Source organism: Lagenorhynchus albirostris, chromosome 4 (assembly GCF_949774975.1).
Source record: "Lagenorhynchus albirostris chromosome 4, mLagAlb1.1, whole genome shotgun sequence".
NCBI classification, from domain to species: Eukaryota; Metazoa; Chordata; class Mammalia; order Artiodactyla; family Delphinidae; genus Lagenorhynchus; species Lagenorhynchus albirostris.
In genome coordinates this window covers 107,993,716-108,013,493 of record NC_083098.1, presented here as the reverse complement: position 1 = coordinate 108,013,493, position 19,778 = coordinate 107,993,716, and positions in this window count along the sequence as shown.

Sequence of the window (19,778 nt, the reverse complement as noted above, 5' to 3'; positions counted from 1 at the left end):
CAGTTGGAGACAACCACTGTCCAATTTCATTGGATTTGTTTCCATTTCCACCCGTCAATCTAGAGTAGTGTTGTCCAATATGGTAGCCACTAGCCACATGTAACTTGGTCTCCCTGAACGCCATTATCTGTCTCTGTTCTTTATTGAGATGTCCAGGCTCTATTTGGATTCCCCCTTCCTGCTCCTATAGTCTGGAAATCACCTTTAGGCAGAAAATAGTGGCAGTTTTAGGGCTCACTTTATTTGCTTCCTTTTTCTCAGGGATCATGGTCCTGCACTGCATGATGTTGTCCAACATCTGAAAACAGTGTGAAACCATAACTTTTTATTTCACTCTTGTAGTTCTTCTGCCTTGTTAAGTCACAAAACACAATCTCAATTCAGTTACTGAAGGTATCTGCCCAAGGCACTATTCCCACGTCAATCTTCATTCAAGATTAGACTCCTTCTCCCACCCCACCCCCCACTAAGGCGAGGTGGGTAGCTGTCCTTAGAGAAGGTATATTTGGCTTTTATCCTCTTTATCTTCCATTTCTTCCCCCACTCACTAGCTGCTTCTCCACACTTCATAAATGTCTAACAGAATGGGCTACCAAGGATAAGAGAAGGAGGAAGGGCAGTTTTGTTGGTGTGAATGTCTTACGCTCTCTGGACTTGGCAAACACCCAGCAGTAACTTGGCTCATGGATACTTTGAAAGTTATTTAGAAGATTCTCTGCTGCAGCCTCCAACTACAACTTCTCTGACATGGACAATGTCTCTCCTTCAGTTGGCTTCCCCAATGCTAGATTTCTTGGGGATGAAGTTCATATCCATTGTGACATTTGAGCCTAAATGCACTCCCAGGAAGTCCTCTTGGGTGTGACATGAAATGGCTCCAGGCTGGCTCTGTCACCATCTGGTCCATGAAACTTTCTCTTGTTCTTTTTCCATTGGTTAACTCCCAAGCACTGTACTCTATTCCTCTGGCCTGTCACAGGTTGGTATAGCTTTTCTGAGGTGATAGTATGTCTCTGTTCTTGGTGTCTACCAACTGCAGGGAACACAACTGAAACTTTGTGACTGGTCGCATTTTAGCCTTCCGAGCATGAGAAATATGTACACCCTCAACCTATCACCCTCAGCAGGGGAAGGAATTGGAATTCATATTCATGAGAAACTCTCCACAAAGAAAACCCACCATCATTCTTTCTTTTCCTTTCTCTTGAACCTTTTATATTCTCAAAGTAGATGACAGAATACAGGAATCATGGAACTGGCTCCTGATTATCTCCTTGGAAGATTCCCCCAAGGCAGTCTGCCTTATATGTATTTTATTGAAATCTATCATATTTATTACATTTTTACACCTAAAATTCTGTTCGCAAATAATATCAGTGATAGATCATTTTTATCAATTGCTTTAGAGAATATGTAAGATCTTTAGAACGGTGCCTGCAACATAGTAGGCACTTAACAAATGTCTATGTAATGAATGTATTAATAAGGTATTTTGCATCTATGAATTTGTTTAAGAAACATTTTGGGCTCTCTTGTTTGCAGCTGCTTCCTGTATTCTTGAAACAGAGCTTATCACATAGTAGGTACTGAGTAAACATTTGTTAAATAAATAAACTAATGAAATACTTTTGAAATCTCACAGAACAAAGTAAGGCATTCAGATTTAATTTCACAAGCTCTTGTTGAATATTTGCTCTGTACCAAGTGGTTGTGGTAAGCACTTCTATCCAGGGTTCCATTAATGTCCTGTCCTACCCTCTCAAGGCACTTATTAAACTGTATTACAATAGTAAGTTTACTTCTCTGCACTCCCCACCTGAAAAGAAATGGTAAATATAAAATAATTTTGTTCTTGTTCCTTAATTTATTAAAAAAAAAAGAATTGACTCTTTTTTGGTTAAATTAATGTGCTATTTAACAAAATAAAATTTTAAACCCCTTTGGGTCAAGGCTGAGTTATGTGTGACCTACTTTACCACCTTACTAAAGATTACTGCCACTAAGCTTAATGACCCAAAATCACGTAATACCTCAGGCTGCACCAAACAAACACCCATTCCTTCTCAGAGCTGCGAAGGTAATGGTACTGAGCTGAATGTGTAGGAAACCAGGTCACACCATGGAGACTGACATTAAAAAAAAAAAAAAGATGACATCAATTTTGTTGTTGTTGTTTTTGCCTAATAATGAAGAAATCTAAGAAGTTGAAAGTTCAGGTTAACAGCAACTTTACCAAATATTTATCGCAAGGCAGTAGAAGACAAAAAAAGATAACTGACTCTTAAAAGAAAAATAATATGCAAAAGTAAACTGTATAGAAAAAATAGCATAGGAAGGAAAAATGGAAATATACTTTTGCAAGGATCTTATGTGAAGAACACTATTAATTCATAGTAAACAAAAATAAAACAAATATTCAAAATGATAAACAAAGTAAAACAATACCAGTAATCATGTAAATGAATTAAAAAACACTAAACAATGGCAGAAATTTTCAGATTGAATTATAAACAGAAAGCAAGGTGCAACCATATGCCGTATATTTTTAGATGCACTTTAAATTGAAAAACAATACATCAAATATAACAAATAGAAAAACATATATCATGCCAATACTAATAAGAAAGCTGAATGTCTATATTACTCTTAGACAAAATAGATGTCAGGACATAGAGTATTATATGAAATAAAGAGAGATATTTTAAAATGATAGCATGGTCAATTCATCAAGAAAAAATGGCAACACTAACTAAATATATATTTACCAAATAAGAAAGCTTTATAACACAGAAAGCAAGAACTAAATGGACAAGTAGATAAACATAAAATAGTATCTGGAGATCTCAACACTATTGTGCCAGTATTTGGTGCAAAAAGCATACAAAAATTTTAAAATTATCTGGAAGATAAGAACAGTGCTATCAATCAACCAAACTGAACTTATTCTTTATTTACAGAACCCTACAACAATCAACTCCAGAATATACATTCTTTTCACTTGTCAATGGAATATTCACGAAGATAGAACATTTATTAGGCCATAAAAAAAAGTTTCAACAGGTTCTAAGGGATTGAAATCATACAGAGCATATTCTATAAATATAGCAGAATTAGAATAGAAATCAATACCAAAAATAGACCTGGAAAATCTTCTAATACTTAAAAATTAAGCAACACACTGCAAATTAACCAAAGTCAAAGAAGAAATAGCAAGTGAAATTAGAAAACAATTTGAATTAAATGATAATTAAGACATATCTAAAAGTGCACTAGGGTGCAACTAGATCACGTCTTAAGGGAAATTTTATAGTACTGTATGCTAATACTAGAAAAGAATAAAGGTTTAAGGAGTTCCCTGGTAACGTAGTGATTAGGACTCTGGGCTTTCACTGCCAATGCCACGGACTGGGTTCAATCTCTGGTTGGGGAACATCCTGCAAGCCACACGGTGCAGCCAAGAAAAAAAAAGGAACAAAAGTTTAAAATCAGTGATCTAATCTTCCACTATAGAAGATAGAAAAAAAGAGGAAATTAAATCTGAAGTCAGTAGAAGGAATAAATAAAATAAATGTAATAGAAACCAATAAAATAGAAAATAAATAAGTATAGAAGAAATCAATAAAACCAAATTTTGGTTCTTTGAAAGGATCAATAATATTGATAAATCTTTACCTAAACTAATCAAGAAATAAACAGAGAAAACGCAAATTATCAGTTTCTGGAATGAAAGAGGGAATAGCAGCATAAATCTCATAGACCTAAGAAAAAATAGAAAATCTAAGTAGTCTTATATTTATCAATGAAATTGAATTAGTAAATAAAACGGATATGATGAAGAAAGCTCCAGAGCCAGATAGTGTCACTAGTGGATTCTATCAAATAAGTAAGTAAAAAATAATAGCAATCTTGCACACTTATTTTATAAGCTCAGCAAAACCCAAAACTTCTCAAAGACATTATAAGGAAACTAATGACCAATATTACACATGAATATGATAGAAAACATATTTTTAAGTTTTAGCCACTCAAATACTGCAATATATTAAAAGGACAATGTATAATGATTAAGAGAAGTTCATCTGAGAAATGCAAGATTAATAGTCCAATTAATATAAAGCTTTTCCCTAAGAATGGGACCAACTCAAAGTGGTATAGTAACTTATATAGTCAGTTAAGTTTTGACAAAATGTTGATAGCAGTTCAATGAGATAAGAATATTTTTCAATAAATTGTGCTGGAAAAACTAGATATGGTGAGAAAATATGTAAACCCTTACCTCACACCACACACATACACACACACACACTCAAAATAAATTACAAACCTAAAGGTAAAAGGCAAAATATGATGTATAGGAGACTATCTTTATAGCCTTGGTGTAGACAAAGATTTCTGGGCTGAACTCTGAAGTACTAAGAGTAAAAGAAGAAAAAAAATTAAGATGAATTAGACTTCATCAAAATTGGATTTCTATTGAAGATATTCAAGATGGTGGAGGAGTAAGTGGATGTGGAGTTCATCTCTCTCCACAGATACATCAGGAATACATCTATAGATGCAACAATTCTCACAGAACACCAGCTGAAAACTAGAAGAACTTAGACACCAGAAAGGACTGTAAAGATCCCTTCATAGCTGGTGAGGCCTGTGTTTTTTGCGCATTGCCTAAGGGAGTGCTTGCCTCGTGAAGAAGCTCAGGGTAAAGGCATGGCCACCAAAGCAGGAGTGAGAGCAGCTTGACACCTGGAGGGACACCCCAAAGAGGTTAATGCCGCAGGAGGCCAGAGTCCTGGCCACTGTCAGTCTTACCCGAGGGCTTCGACCAGATGCATCAGGCTGTGCACTGGCTGATTGATGCCCACCTCATGGACCCCATCCTGCTTCATGTCACTGACGTAGTTGACCTGTTGCAGGAATGAGCTGAAGTCTGAAAATTGTTCAGCAGGACAAAGCATAGCATGGTCCTCTTCTCTTGTGGTTTCAGTTATCAATGACCACTATCTTGATCATTCCATGTGGCTCACAGTGTTTTGGTGCTCCAGCTGGGAGTCAGGCCTGAGCCTCTGAGGTGGGAAAGCCAAGTTCAGGATACTGGACCACCAGAGAGGTCCAGGCCCCACGTAATGTCAATCAGCAAGACCTCTCCCAGAGGTGTCCTACTCAATGCTAAGACCCAGCTCTAATCAATGACCAGCAAGCTCCAGAGCTGGAAACCCCATGTTAAACAACTAGCAAGACAGGAACACAACCCCACTCATTAGTAGAGACGCTGCCTAAGATAATAATAAGTTCACAGACCCTTGAAAACACACCACCAGCTGCATTTGTGCCCACAAGGAAGACAAGATCCAGCCTCACCCACCAGAACACAGGCTCCAGTTCCCTCCAACAGGAACCATACACAACCCACTGAACCAACCTCACCCACAGGGGGCAGACAACAAAAACAACAGAAACTACAAGCCTGCAGCCTGTGAAAAGGAAACCACAAACAGAGTAAGTCAAGCAAAATGAGAAGACAGAGAAATACCCAGCAGATGAAGGAGCAAGGTAAAAAACCCACCAGACCAAACAAACGAAGAGGAAATAGGCAGACTACCTGAAAGACAATTCAGAGTAATGATAGTAAAGATGATGCAAAATGGTGGAAAGAGAATGAAGAAAATACAAGACATGTTTAACTAGGACCTAGAAGAACTAAAGAGCAAACAAACAATGATGAAAAACACAATAAATGAAATTAAAAATTCTCTAGAAGCAATCAATAGCAGAATAACTGAGGCAGAAGAACGGATGAGCGACCGGGAAGATAAAATAGTGAAAATAACTACCACAGAGCAGAATAAAGAAAAAAAGAATGAAAAGAATTGAGAACAGTCTCAGATACCTCTAGAACAACATTAAATGCAACAACATTCAAATTATAGAGGTCCCAGAAGAAGAACAGAAAAAGAAAAAGAGAAAACATTTTAAGAGAGTATAGTTGAAAACTTCCCTAACATGGGAAATAGTCAGTCAAGTCCAGGAAGCACAGAGAGTTTCACACAGCATAAATCCAAGGAGAAACATGCCAAGACACATATTAATCAAACTATCAAAAATTAAATACCAAGAAAAAATATTAAAGGCAGCAAGAGAAAAGCAACAAATAACATACAAGGGAATCCCCATAAGGTCAACAGCTAAACTTTCAGCAGTAAATCTGCAAGCCAGAAGGGAGTGGCAGGGCATATTTAAAATGCTAAGAGGGAGAAACCTAAAACAAAGATTACTCTAACCAGCAAGGATCTCATTCAGACTCAATGGAAAAATTAAAACCTTTACAGACAAGCAAAAGCTAAGAGTATTCAGCACCACTAAACCAGCTTTACAATAAATGCTACAGGAACTTCTCTAGGCAGGAAATACAAGATAAGGAAAAGACCTAAAAAAACAATTAAGAAACAATTAAGAAATTGGTAAAAGGAACATACATATTGATAACTACTTTAAATGTAAATGGATTAAATGCTCCAACCAAAAGACACAGACTGTCTGAGTGGATACAAAAACAAGACATGTATATATGCTGTCTAAAAGAGACCCGCTTCAGACCTAGGAACACATACAAACTGAAAGTGAGAAGATGCAAAAAGATATTCCATGCAAACGGAAATCAAAAGAAAGCTGGAGTAGCAATTCTCATATCAGACAAAATAGAATTTAAAATAAAGTCTATTACAAGACACAAAGAAAGACACTACATAATAATCAAGAGATCAATCTAAGAAGAAGATACAACAGTTGTAAATATTTATGCACCCAACATAGCAGCACCCCAATACATAAGGCAAATACTAACAGCCATAAAAAGGGAAATTGACAGTAACAGATTAACAGTAGGGAACGTTAACACTCCAATTTCACCAATGGACAGATCATTCAAAATGAAAATAAATAAGGAAACACAAGCTTTAAATGACATATTAAAAAGTTGGACTTAATATATAATTATAAGACATTCCATTGGAAAACAGCAGATTACACATTCTTCTCAAATGCACATGGAATATTCTCCAGGATAGATGACATCTTGGATCACAAATCAAGCCTTGGTAAATTTAAGAAAATTGAAATTGTATCAAGTATCTTTTCCAACCACAACACTAGGAGACTACATATCAGTTACAGGAATAAAAAAACTGTAAAAATACAAACACATGGAGGCTAAACAATACACTTCTAAATAACCAAGAGATCACTGAAGAAATCAAAGAGAAATCAAAAATTACGTAGAAGCAAATGACAATGAAAACACTAAGACCCAATACCTATGGGATGCAATAAAAGCAGTTCTAAGAGTGAAGTTTATAGCAATACAATCATACCTCAAGAAACAAGAAACATTTCAGTTAAACAACCTAACATTACACCTTAATAAATTAGAGAAAGAAGGACAAAAGTCCCCAAAGTTTGCAGAAGGAAAAAATAATAAAGATCACATCAGAAATAAATGAAAGAGAAATGAAGGAAACAATAGCAAAGATCAATAAAACTAAAAGCTGGTTCTTTGAGAAGATAAATAAAATTGATAAACCATTAGCCAGACTCATCAAGAAAAAAAGGGAGAAGACTCAAATCAGCGGAATTAGAAGTGAAACAGGAGAAGTAACAACTGACACTGCAGAAATACAAAGGATCATGAGAGATTATTACAAGCAACTATATGCCAATGAAATGGACAACCTGGAAGAAATGGACAAATTCTTAGAAAAGCACAACCTTCTGAGACTGAACCAGGAAGGAATAGAAAATATAAGCAGATCAATCCCAAGCACTGAAATTGAAACTGGGATTAAAAATCTTCCAACAAAAGCCCAGGTCCAGATGGCTTCACAGGTGAATTCTATCAAACATTAAGAGAAGACCTAACACCTATCCTTCTCAAACTCTTCCAAAGTATAGCAGAGGGAGGAACACTCCCAAACTCATTCTACAAGGCCACCATCACCCTGATACCAAAACCAGACAAAGATGTCACAAAAAAAGAAAATGACAGGCCAATATCACTGATGAATACAGATGCAAAAATGCTCAACCAAATAATAGCAAACAGAATCCAACAGCACATAAAAAGGATCATACACCTTGATCAAGTGGGGTTTATCCCAGGAATGCAAGGATTCTTCATTATACAGAAATCAATCAGTGTGATAAGCCATATTAACAAATTGAAGGAGTAAAACCATAAGATCATCTCAATAGATGCAGAAAAAGGTTCCGACAAAATTCAACACTCATTTATGATAATAACTCTCCATAAAGTAGGCATAGAGGGGACTTACCTAAACATGATAAAAGTCATATATGACAAACCCACAGCCAACATTGTTCTCAAAGGTGAAAAACTAAAACCATTTCCACTAAGATCAGGAAAAAGACAAGGATACCCACTCTCACCACTATTATTCAACATAGTTTTGAAATTCCTAGCTATGGCAATCAGAGAAGAAAAAGAAATAAAAGGAATCCAAATTGGAAAAGACATAAAACTGTCACTGTTTGCAGATGACATGATACTATACATAGAGAATCCTAAAGATGCTACCAGAAAACTACTAGAGCTAATCAATGAATTTTGGCAAAGTAGCAGGATACAAAATTAATGCACAGAAATGTCTTACATTCCTATACACTAATGATGAAAAATATGAAAGAGAAATTAAGGAAACATTCCCATTTACCACTACAACAAAAAGAGTAAAATGCCTAGGAATAAACCTACCCTAAGGAGACAAAAGACCTGTATGCAGAAAACTATAACACACTGATGAAAGAAATTAAAGATGATACCAACAGATGGAGAGATATACCATATTCTTGGATTGGAAGTATCAACATTGTGAAAATGACTATACTACCCAAAGCCATCTACAGAATCAATGCAATCCCTATCAAACAACCAATGGCATTTTTCACAGAACTAGAAAAAAAATTTCAGAATTTGTATGGAAACACAAAAGACACTGAAGAGCCAAAGCAATCTTGAGAAAGAAAAATGGAGCTGGAGGAATCAGGCTCCTAGACTTCACACTATACTACAAAGCTATGGTAACCAAGACAGTATGGTACTGGCACAAAAACAGATATATAGATCAATGGAACAGAATAGAAAGCCCAGAGATAAACCCATGCACGTATGGTCACCTTATCTTTGACAAAGGATGTAAGAATATACAATGGAGAAAAGACAGCCTCTTAATAAGTGGTGCTGGGAAAACTGGACAGCTACATATAAAAGAATGAAATTAGAACACTTCCTAACACCATACGCAAAAATAAACTCAAAATGGATTAAAGATCTAAATGTAAAGCCAGACACTATAAAACTCTCAGAGGAAAGCATAGGCAGAACACTCTATGACATAAATCACAGCAAGATCCTTTATGACCCGCCTTCTAGAGAAATGGAAATAAAAACAAAAATAAACAAATGGGACCTAATGAAACTTAAAAGCTTTTGCACAGCAAATGAAACCATAAGCAAGATGAAAAGACAAAGCTCTGAATGGGAGAAAATATTTGCAAATGGAGCAACCGACAAAGAATTAATATCCAAAAAATACAAGCAGCTCATGCAGCTCAATATCAAAAAACAAACAACCCCATCCAGAAATGGGCAGAGGACCGAAATAGACATTTCTCCAAAGATCTACAGATTACCAACAAACACATGAAAGGATGCTAAATGTCACTAATCATTAGAGAAATGCAAATCAAAACTACAATGACGTATCACCTCACACCAGTCAGAATGACTATATCAAAAAATCTACAAACGTTAAATGCTGGAGAGGGTGTGGAGGAAAGGGAACCCTCTTGCACTGTTGGTGGGAATGTAAACTGGTACAGCCACTATGGAAAACAGTATGGAGGTTCCTTAAAGAACTAAAAATAGAACTACTGTATGACACAGCAATCCCACTACTGGGCATATACCCTGAGAAAACCATAATTCAAAAAGAGTCGTGTATCAAAATGTTCAATGCAGCAGTATTTAGTATAGCCAGGACATGGAAACAACCAAAATATCCATCAACAGATGACTGGATAAAGAAGATGTGGCACATATATACAATGGAATATTGCTCAGCCATAAAAAAGAAATGAAATTGAGTTATTTGTAGTGAGGTGGATGGACCTAGAGTCTTTCATACAGAGTGAAGTAAGTCAGAAAGAGAAAAACAAATACCATATGCTGACACATATATATGGAATCTAAAAAAAGAAAAAAATGGTTCTGAAGAACCTAGGGGCAGGACAGGAATAAAGACACAGACATTGAGAATGGACTTGAGGACACAGGGAGAGGGAAGGGTAAGCTGGGACGAAGTGAGAGAGTGGCATTGATGTATATACTACCAAATATAAAATAGCTGGTGGAAAGCAGCTGCAGCACAGGGAGATCAGCTTGGTGCTGTGTGACCACCTAGAGGGGTGGGATGAGGAGGGTGGGAGGGAGATGCAAGAAGGAGGGGATATGGGGAGATATATATATATATATATATATATACATATAATTCATTCACTTTGTTATACAGCAGAAACTAACCAACAATGTAAAGAATTATATTCCAATAAAGATTTTTTTAAAAAATTTGGACTTTTATTAATCAAAAGACACAATCAACAAAATGGCTAAAGTCACACAATGGAAGAAAATATTTGGAGTATAAATTGGATAAAGGATTATATCCAGAATATATAAAGAACATCTAAAACTCAAAAATAAAAAGTCAAGAAACCTATAGAGAAATGGCAGGGGTGGGTGGAAAGTAAAATACTTGAACAGACATCTCACAAAGGAAGATAGGCAAAGGATCATGAAGTGCATGACAAAGTGCTCAACATCATTAGTCATCAGGAAAGTAGAAATTAACATCACGTGGAGATACTGCTACACACTAAAGTGGCTACAATTTTAAAGACCAAACATACCAAGTGTTGAGGTTAAGGAGCGACCGGAACTCTCATACACTGTGGTGAGTGTGTCAAATGGTACAAACTGCTTTGGAAATGTAACAAACTCGATACATGAAACAATTTGGAATGAATCTCAAAACATTGTGCTGAGTGAAATAAAAACAAGCACAAAAAGGTATATACTGTATGATTCCATTTATATGAAGTTCGAGGCAAAGGTAAACCAACAGTGAAATAGATCAAAACTTTAGGGGAAAAGGATGTGCAGGATTTTCTTCTCTTGCTTTTTAATCTGTGAAAATAATAATATCACACACACTGCTTGTTAAGTCACACACTGCTTTTTTAAGTGCAGTGTAATATATAAACTATGTTCTGTATTGCATGTTCTAATTAATTAATCCTCGTGACACTTTATGAAGTAGGTACTGCTATTATCTCCATTTTATGCATTATTTAAGAAACTCAGTCACAGAATTATGTAATTTGCCTACGCTCACAAAGCTAGCAAATGGTGGAGCTCAATTACAAACTCAGATAATCAGAATGTGGATTTGTGCCTGAGTCCGAGGATATGAGTGGTATCTAGAACATGTTAAGTTGTAGTGAGGACCACTTTGGATCATTTAAACAATGTGTGGGACACGTGGTAGGTGCTTAATGCTGGGATGGGATTAAGAGAGAATGCTTCTGTCTTGCAATCCAGCATTACTTATGATTAAGTCAGTTAGGCAGTGTGTTTTGCTGTCTCCCTAAGCCATGCTCACCAATCTTGCCACTATCAATCAACAGGTGATATTTAGACCTTATTTGCATTACCCTTTTATCATATTTTTCAATCCAGATAGTGAAACCAGAGTGGGGGTGGGGAAAAGTAGTATTTACTGCTCCTATCCCATCTCTTGAACCCTAGTACTGCTCAGCTTTTGTTTTTCTGTTATGGGCTATGAGATTTCTTCTGCACTGCAGACCTCAGTCCAAACTCCTTAGATGTTTAGAAGCCAAAAGATGGCTTCTAGGTAAAATGAAGGTAATTTCATTTGAAGGTAACTTGTTTGAAGGCATCATCTTGTTTTTCTGAGTCACTTCTTTCAAACTTTCTTACCCAATTAATTATAACATTCCTCCAGGAATAGCTAAGCCAGGATTGCCCTTGCCTCACCTATCCTGGCCAACATGTACATTTGATTCCAGAAAGAGAAAACTCTCCAAGTCACACTGAGTTGGGAGGAGCTGGTACCAAGATGATTCAAGCAGAGAGATATTTAAAACAGACTCAACCTCACAGGGCCTTTCTGAACTCACGCCATTCAAACCTGAGAGAGACCATTTCTCATTAATGTTGCCACTGAGATTCTCACATGACATTATTACACTGTGTCCTTCCCATCCTGAGAACATATCTAGTTCTTGGATTGGAAATGAAGACTCCAGCTCCCTCAGTGAACTGCTAATGTTTGATGTATTCTCCAATCTCATTCTTCTTGCTCTGACAAATTGAGTGAAATATTTTCACCACTGTCCCTAAGGCCTATAGCACATACACATACACATGTATTTATATATATTTTAGTGGAGCCGGATTTGGAAATGAACAAAACAATTACAATGCAACCAGATGAATTCCATCCATAGAAAGATTCAGACTGGGGAAAAAAAATATCCCTGTTCAGTGTGGTCTCTGGACATAAGTTCATTTATTCCTTCATCCATTCCACAAATACTTACTGTGTGCCAAGGAGGGTATTTAGTACCAAGAATACAGAATCCTTTCTCCCAAAGAGTTTATAGTATAGAGGGGTTGATACCCAAGTAAATCACTGAGTATATGATCATATATGATAAATCGTTATACAGTTTATCCTTGAACAATTCCAGGGTCAGGGACGCTGACCCATCACATCTGAAAATCTGCGTATAACTTATAGTTGGCCCTCCTTATACACGGTGCCTCTGATAGCCTCGGTTCCACATCTGTGGATTCAACCAACCGTGGATTGTGTAGTACTGTAATATCTACTATTGAAAAATAGCTGCATAATAATGGAGCCATGCAGTTCAAACCCATGTTGTTCAAGGCTCTACTGTATTTCATGCATTGAACATGTAATACAGGATAGAAAAGAGGGAACACAGAACGTGCAGGAAATGGAAAGTTGGCATCTAACCCACACCTCAAGCTAAGGAAATGATTTCAGGTGAGAAGACCTTTGAACTGAACATTAGAATGCCTGGGGGTTGACCAGTAAGAAGAGAAAAGGAGGTTCCCATTTGAGAGAAGAACATGTGCAAGACACTGAGGTATCAAATGGCAAGTCATTAGATTACATTTGAGGAACTAGAAGAAAATTTCATGACTAGAGAGAACTGTATACAAATAGTTTATCCTCCAGCAGATAATTGGCATGATTCAGTATGCAAAATACTGTAGAGTAGTTTAGAAAGATACAAAGAAAAGATTTAGTTATTGACCCAAAAAAGACTACCCTTTTGCTGGGACAGATGATTGTCATGAATCAAATAATAAAGGAGAAACAGGACAACCACTCATAATTGGAACTGGAATTGTTAGAATTCTCTGGAAAACGGAATAATTTTGTTGACTGAATTTTTCTAGTAAATTGATCATTTTTTCCATCAGTACTCTTGAAACTCCTTCTTAAAAATTGATACAATCTCTTATATTAAATATATAAAAATTTAAAATGATGCCTGGTAAAAACAGTAGTATTAGTAGTAGCAGTAATAGTAGTAGTAGAAAGTATTTCTAAAAATAGTAATAGTAGCAATGGTAGAAGTAGTTGCAGTAGCAGTATTTATAGCAGTATAGTAATAGTTACAGTAATATTAGTATTATAGTAAGTGTAACATACCAAGCAAAATATAATTTTGCTTTGTTGGCCCTGAACCATGCAAAATCTTAGAGTCCTTACTAAAAGTAGTAATGCTCTTTCTACAGGTGTGTAACTGAATGCTATGGGAGACTTTAACCTAATCAGAGAAGTTGAGGTAAAGAAACCTCAGAGATAAGGTACCTGAAATGTAGTTGTAAAAAATCTCTGCTATCAACTCAATTGTCATCTCCTTCAAGCCTCATTTCCAAATTCCCTAAATCTCTACTCTGACAAAATTATCACTTCCTCCCTCTGCTCACAAAACACTTTTGATACGACACAGTTCTCTGTCCTAACTGTAGAGATTTCTGTCTTTCATCTGGACAGTTGCGTTTTGAAGACTGTGATTCATGTCCTATTCATGTGGGTGTTTCAGGCACTCAACAGAGTACCTAGATCATATTAATAGTAAAAGTTCAATTAAAAACCATTGCACTTAACTGAATCTCCTTGTTATTTGTCTCCTTCTACAGAATATAAGGGATGGTAAAACTCTGGTCAAGTGTAATTTAAAATGCCTAGACTCTGATATTTGAAGTTTTACTCTTCTCAAGGAATAAGTAGGTATTATAGGTAGAGTCCATCTATAATAAACATAGAAAACATTATGTCTCAGTGTATAATTACACAGTTCACATTATACAGTCATTCAAGCAGGACCAGATTCAGAGAACCAAAGTTCAGAGAACATCTTAGTGTTTTAAAAAGTATCATAAATCAATTGAAAAAAGAGAAAAATCTCAGCTTCAGTAAGGAGTGCCCTTAAGATGTTGAGGGGAATGAACATTGGGGTATGGGGTCCTTCACAGAGGGGACTCACAGAGGAGATACATATAGAATAAACCAAAAGTTATAGTATAACATGGTAAATTCTCCAATAAAATGAAATAACTAAAATGTGTTGAATGCTTACTATGTGTTATTAACTACCTAAAGAGCTTTATATATATACATGAATCCACTGTAGTCTCAAAAACTGTATATCAGGGAAGAATATAGGGCTCATTCTATTGATAGGTAATCCAATAGAAAGAATTTAATACAGAAATCTAGTTACAAATGTACTGGGAAATCTGAATAACCAAATAGAGAATGGGAAGACAACCCATAGATTAGCAGAAATATGAGGACACAACCACACCTAGGATGTTGTAGGTTGGGAGACACAGGACCAGGGTGTATGTTATCAGAGCTGAGGAGCCAGAACAACAGAAGAAACTGGATCCACAATGGAGGCTACCCATCAGGGACTGGGACCCTGAAAGAATGACTCCAACCACATGACTTCTCCCTTCCATGGCACTCCAATCTCTTTCCAGTGCCTACCATTAACTGAACACAGCAAGAGGTAAGAGAGCCTAGGAATTAAATTTTGAGAGGAAAGGTAAGTAATGGATCTGAGACCAAACTGGTAAGTGACCAGCACAAAACCAATGACATGGGTGCTATTATGAGGCTCATTATACAGATAGGAAAACTAAGTCGCAGGGGAAAGAAATTACCTGCCCAAAATCACAGAGTTGAATTCCAGAGCCCATGAAGAAATAGTACTGTGCAATGGGAACCTTAACTCAGTTGAGGAGAGTTGGGGGATAGAGAGGGCAATGGGCAGGGACAGCTTCCCAGGGACCAAAGTAAATGGACCTTGTTCCAAGAACGAAATCATGGACAAGATTCAAGCCCAGAAAATGTGTAACCTCAGGAACTATCAAATAGCACAGCACCTGGTACATATAAAGTGTTTAATACATTAATCTATTGAACTAATAGATGAATGGGCTCTTTAAGTTGAACACTGTCTGGGGTGGAGAAAAGTGTTCAACTCCAAAACTAAAAGGGGTGACTCTCCTTCATCAAAGTGCTCTATGCCCCTGTCAGCCTAAGAAGGCAAAGATGATGGGTAGCAGACGATGGCTAATGTTTGTTGAGCCATTGCAGCATCATGCAAGTGCATTATGGGAATTATCTCATTTATTCCACAGCAACCTAATGATATGGGGACTATTATTATATCCATCTGATAGATGAGGAAACTAAGGCTCCCAGAGTCATGTAACTTACTCAGTAATTAGGTCAAACACTAATTAGGAAAGCCAAAATTCAAACCCAAAGCCTTCTAATTTAGCTTAAGTTCTTCCTACCTCAGTTTGGATTGGCCAAGAAACTAGGGTAAACAGAAACTGCAAAAAGGAAGGGGAGGATACCTAATTAACCCATTTACAGAGAACTAAGGAAAAAAGGGGCAGGGGAATGGGGTTGCTGGGGCAGGGGAATGGGGTTGCTGGCTGATAGGAACCTAATAACAAAAAAATGAAATTATAGAGAAGCCGGCAAAAGTCCTTTTCAAATTCTCCCTTCACAAAGGCAACTCCACTGTACTTTAATCTTTGACCTGGACCCATGCAATTAATTCCACATCATATTTCTGCATATTGCTCTCCAAGGAGAATCAAGTTTACACTTCCCCCCAATCCAAATCATAACAGTACTTAATTAGGTGATAATTTATGTATTACTTAGCATGAACTTTTGGCACTTGCTGAAGGAGGCTGTACAAGTGTACACATGTTATCACCTGACTACATAAAGTAACAGGGCCTGGTCATTGGTGAGGTGTCTTGGGCTTTACAAAATATCAAATGACTTTTATAACCCTGTAGTACCTGGCTTTCTAGCAGGCAGAATTGTCTCTAGTGTGTATTAATATACTGAATATTATACCCACATGCACTTAAAACACTGATTCTGAGCACTTCAAAAAAACAAGGAGCCTAGAAAATCGGAGAAACAGCTGTTAGATGAATAGTAGGCCTTCTCAGGGTCCATCATTCAACTTTAGGGAAATCGTGCAACAGCAGAAGAGAATCGTTCATACCTGCTCCGGGGAAAATAAACAGAACATTCCCTGCTAGCAGACATGGTCTGTGGTGATAATGAGGCTCTGAACACTTGGCTTCAACCCTCATGTCCCAGCCTTGTCAACGAGCCTGACCCAGAAATGATTCTTTTCTAGGCACCCTGTGAGGGCTGAGCAGTCATGACTGTATGGCCCGCAAACGTTGGGGATGCTCATTTAAATAACACATGCTTGTCAAGAGAAGGAAAATCCTGAAAGATGTCAGACGCCTGGACTTCAGTGAGTGGCCAAGGTGGAGTTCAAGCCCCTGGCAGGATAGAACCAAGAAGACCGTCTTCCAGTAGTTCTTGATTCTCACTATGCTCAAAAAGAAGAAAGAAACACGAAGGGATATGATTTTGGCTTCTGCATTGCATCTGTCGTCTCTCTAAACTAGAATCAATTCATAGGGAAAGCACAGTCACAGACATGGTCCTCTTTTGTTAACTCCGGGAAGAAACAAGACAGAGAGAACACAGAACAAGACCTGTGTTCCATTTTGAGCACCACCAGTTCACTCCAGGCCCGTGGTCCTCAGGGGACTAGACAAAGTAGCTGGTATCTGAGAACCTAAGACGGAAGGAAATCCACAAAGATGACTCATACCATAAGTTGTGATCCCCATACACCACTGACAGCTGTTCCCAGCAACTGCAGATCCCTCCTTAAGTCTGTTCCCTTTCTGAGCCAGGTCCATCTGGCACATCATCCTTAGGCCCATCTAGCTCAGGCCTTGCTCCAGTTTCATGGGATGAGACTTTGACTTGTTTCCTGCAGCTCTGACTCTCTATAAGCCCTAAGGACTGCAATGTGAGTGCTGTTCCTGGCTCCCTCCACTTCTGCCTGCCTCACTGAGACCACCACATACTTGTACTGTCTCCTCAGCTTATCTGGCTCTCTGCTTGGGGAACACTCTTCAGAAGCAGAGCTGTGGTCAAAAGGAAAGCAGGTAGAGGCTTAAAAAATTCCACTACGAGATTAAAATTAAAAATGAACCATTTTCCCCCTTCCTGGTATGTTTCAGTCAAAAATAAAGGTAATATATTCCTAGATATTACCCTTACACAAATATTAGAAATCTAGTGAGTCTGAAATCATGTTGAAATCAAGTCTACAATAGTTTTACAAACTGTATGCTTGTTCTCTCTCCAGTAATTATTTTAACATTGAAAATAACTAAAACATTGTTCTGGATGCTATGAGGAAAACAAAGATAAGTAATGTGTACTGTCTTTATAGCATTTACAACCCAGCTGAGGAATTAAGATACTAGTACTTTGGCCCCAGCAAATTCAGAATCATAGCTGACTGGGATCTCTGAGCTGGAAGATTTCTCAATGATCACCCAGTCTAACAGTCTAATCTGCCTCTGCTTGAGCATCTCAAGTGACAGAGAACTCGTGACATTTTTAAAAAATTTTTGATTGGAGAATAGTTGATTTACAATGTTGTGTTACTTTCTGCTGTACAGCAAAGTGAATCAGTTTTACATATATCCACTCCATTTTAGATTCTTTTCCCATGTAGGTCATTACAAGGTACTGAGTAGAGTTCCCTGTGCTATTCAGTACGTCCTTATTAGTTATCTATTTTATACATAGTAGTGTGTATACATCAATCCAAATCTTCCAATTTATCCCTCCCTGCCCTTTCCCCTGGTAACCATAAGATTGTTTCTTACATTGTTTCTACATTGTTTCTATCTCTGTTTTGTAAATAAGTTCATTTGTACCATTTTTTTAGGTTCCACATATAAGCGAATATTATACGGAGAACAGTATAGAGGTTCCTTAAATAACTAAAAATAGAGATACCATATGATCCAGCAATCCCACTCCTGGGCATATACCCAGAGAAAAATCATAATTCGAAAGAGACATGCACCCCAGTGTTCATTGCAGCACTACTTACAATAGCCAGGACATGGAAGCAACCTAAATGTCCATCAACAGAGGAATGGATAAAGAAGATGTGGTACATATATACAATGGAATATTACTCAGCCATTAAAAAGAACGAAATAATGTCATTTGCAGCAACATGGAGGGACCTAGAGATTGTCATACTGAGTGAAGCAAGTCGTGACATTTTAGTTCAAATCATTTCATCTTTGAACAGTTCTGAACACATTTTACATAAAATGGTAATGTGTCCATTTGGGCCATCTGCCAATAGGTTTACTCTAGAATCTCTTAGGAAAATCTAAATATTCTCTATTAGTCATGCTGAACATCAATTACTTAAAACTATTTGTCACCTGTACTCCTATAAAATTCTTCTCTTTTTCAGTCATGATCTCTCTAATTCCTTGAATCATTTTTATGTTACATAGTTTTATGTCTCTTCATAATCATTCTGTTCACTTTTCTCTAATTCTTTTCAAATTTCCTACTCTTTTGAGAATATGAAAAAAAAATGTCAATATATGAGTAATTAAATAATTAAAGTAGAGATGAATTGGCTCACACCTCTTTTTTCCTAAGTACTACATTTTAGTGAAACAACATTTAGTGTTTTGAGAGCCACATCATACCTATGGAGCTTACAGCAATGTAAATCTTTAAGAGTGCCCATGTGATGATAAGATTCATTTATCTCTATGGTTGGTTTGGAGAAGCCAACCATTTGCCACAGAATAATTTATATTGAGCCCACCTATCCAGTTTGTCTTATTAATCCTGTACCTCCATTCTGTCACCTAACCTTCCAGCCTAGTCCATTTCCTCCATCCAGGTCTTGTGAACCAATATGTTTAGCAGATTTGCTACAGTTGATATGTTAGTGAAGACAGGGCTAAGGACAAGCTCTAAAACACACTGCAAGAACAGTCCTTCTGTTCTGGAAAAAGTCTTCCCAGAATCCACCTCCTTCATACCAACTGTACCTCTACTACCCTCTTCCAACTATCATCATATTTCAACAAGACTAGTGTAAACACAAAGTTTAACCCTCCTCCCTGCTTCTGCCCTTGCTCCCCCCATAGTCCATACCAACACTACAGCCAGAGAGATTCTGTTAACACTGAG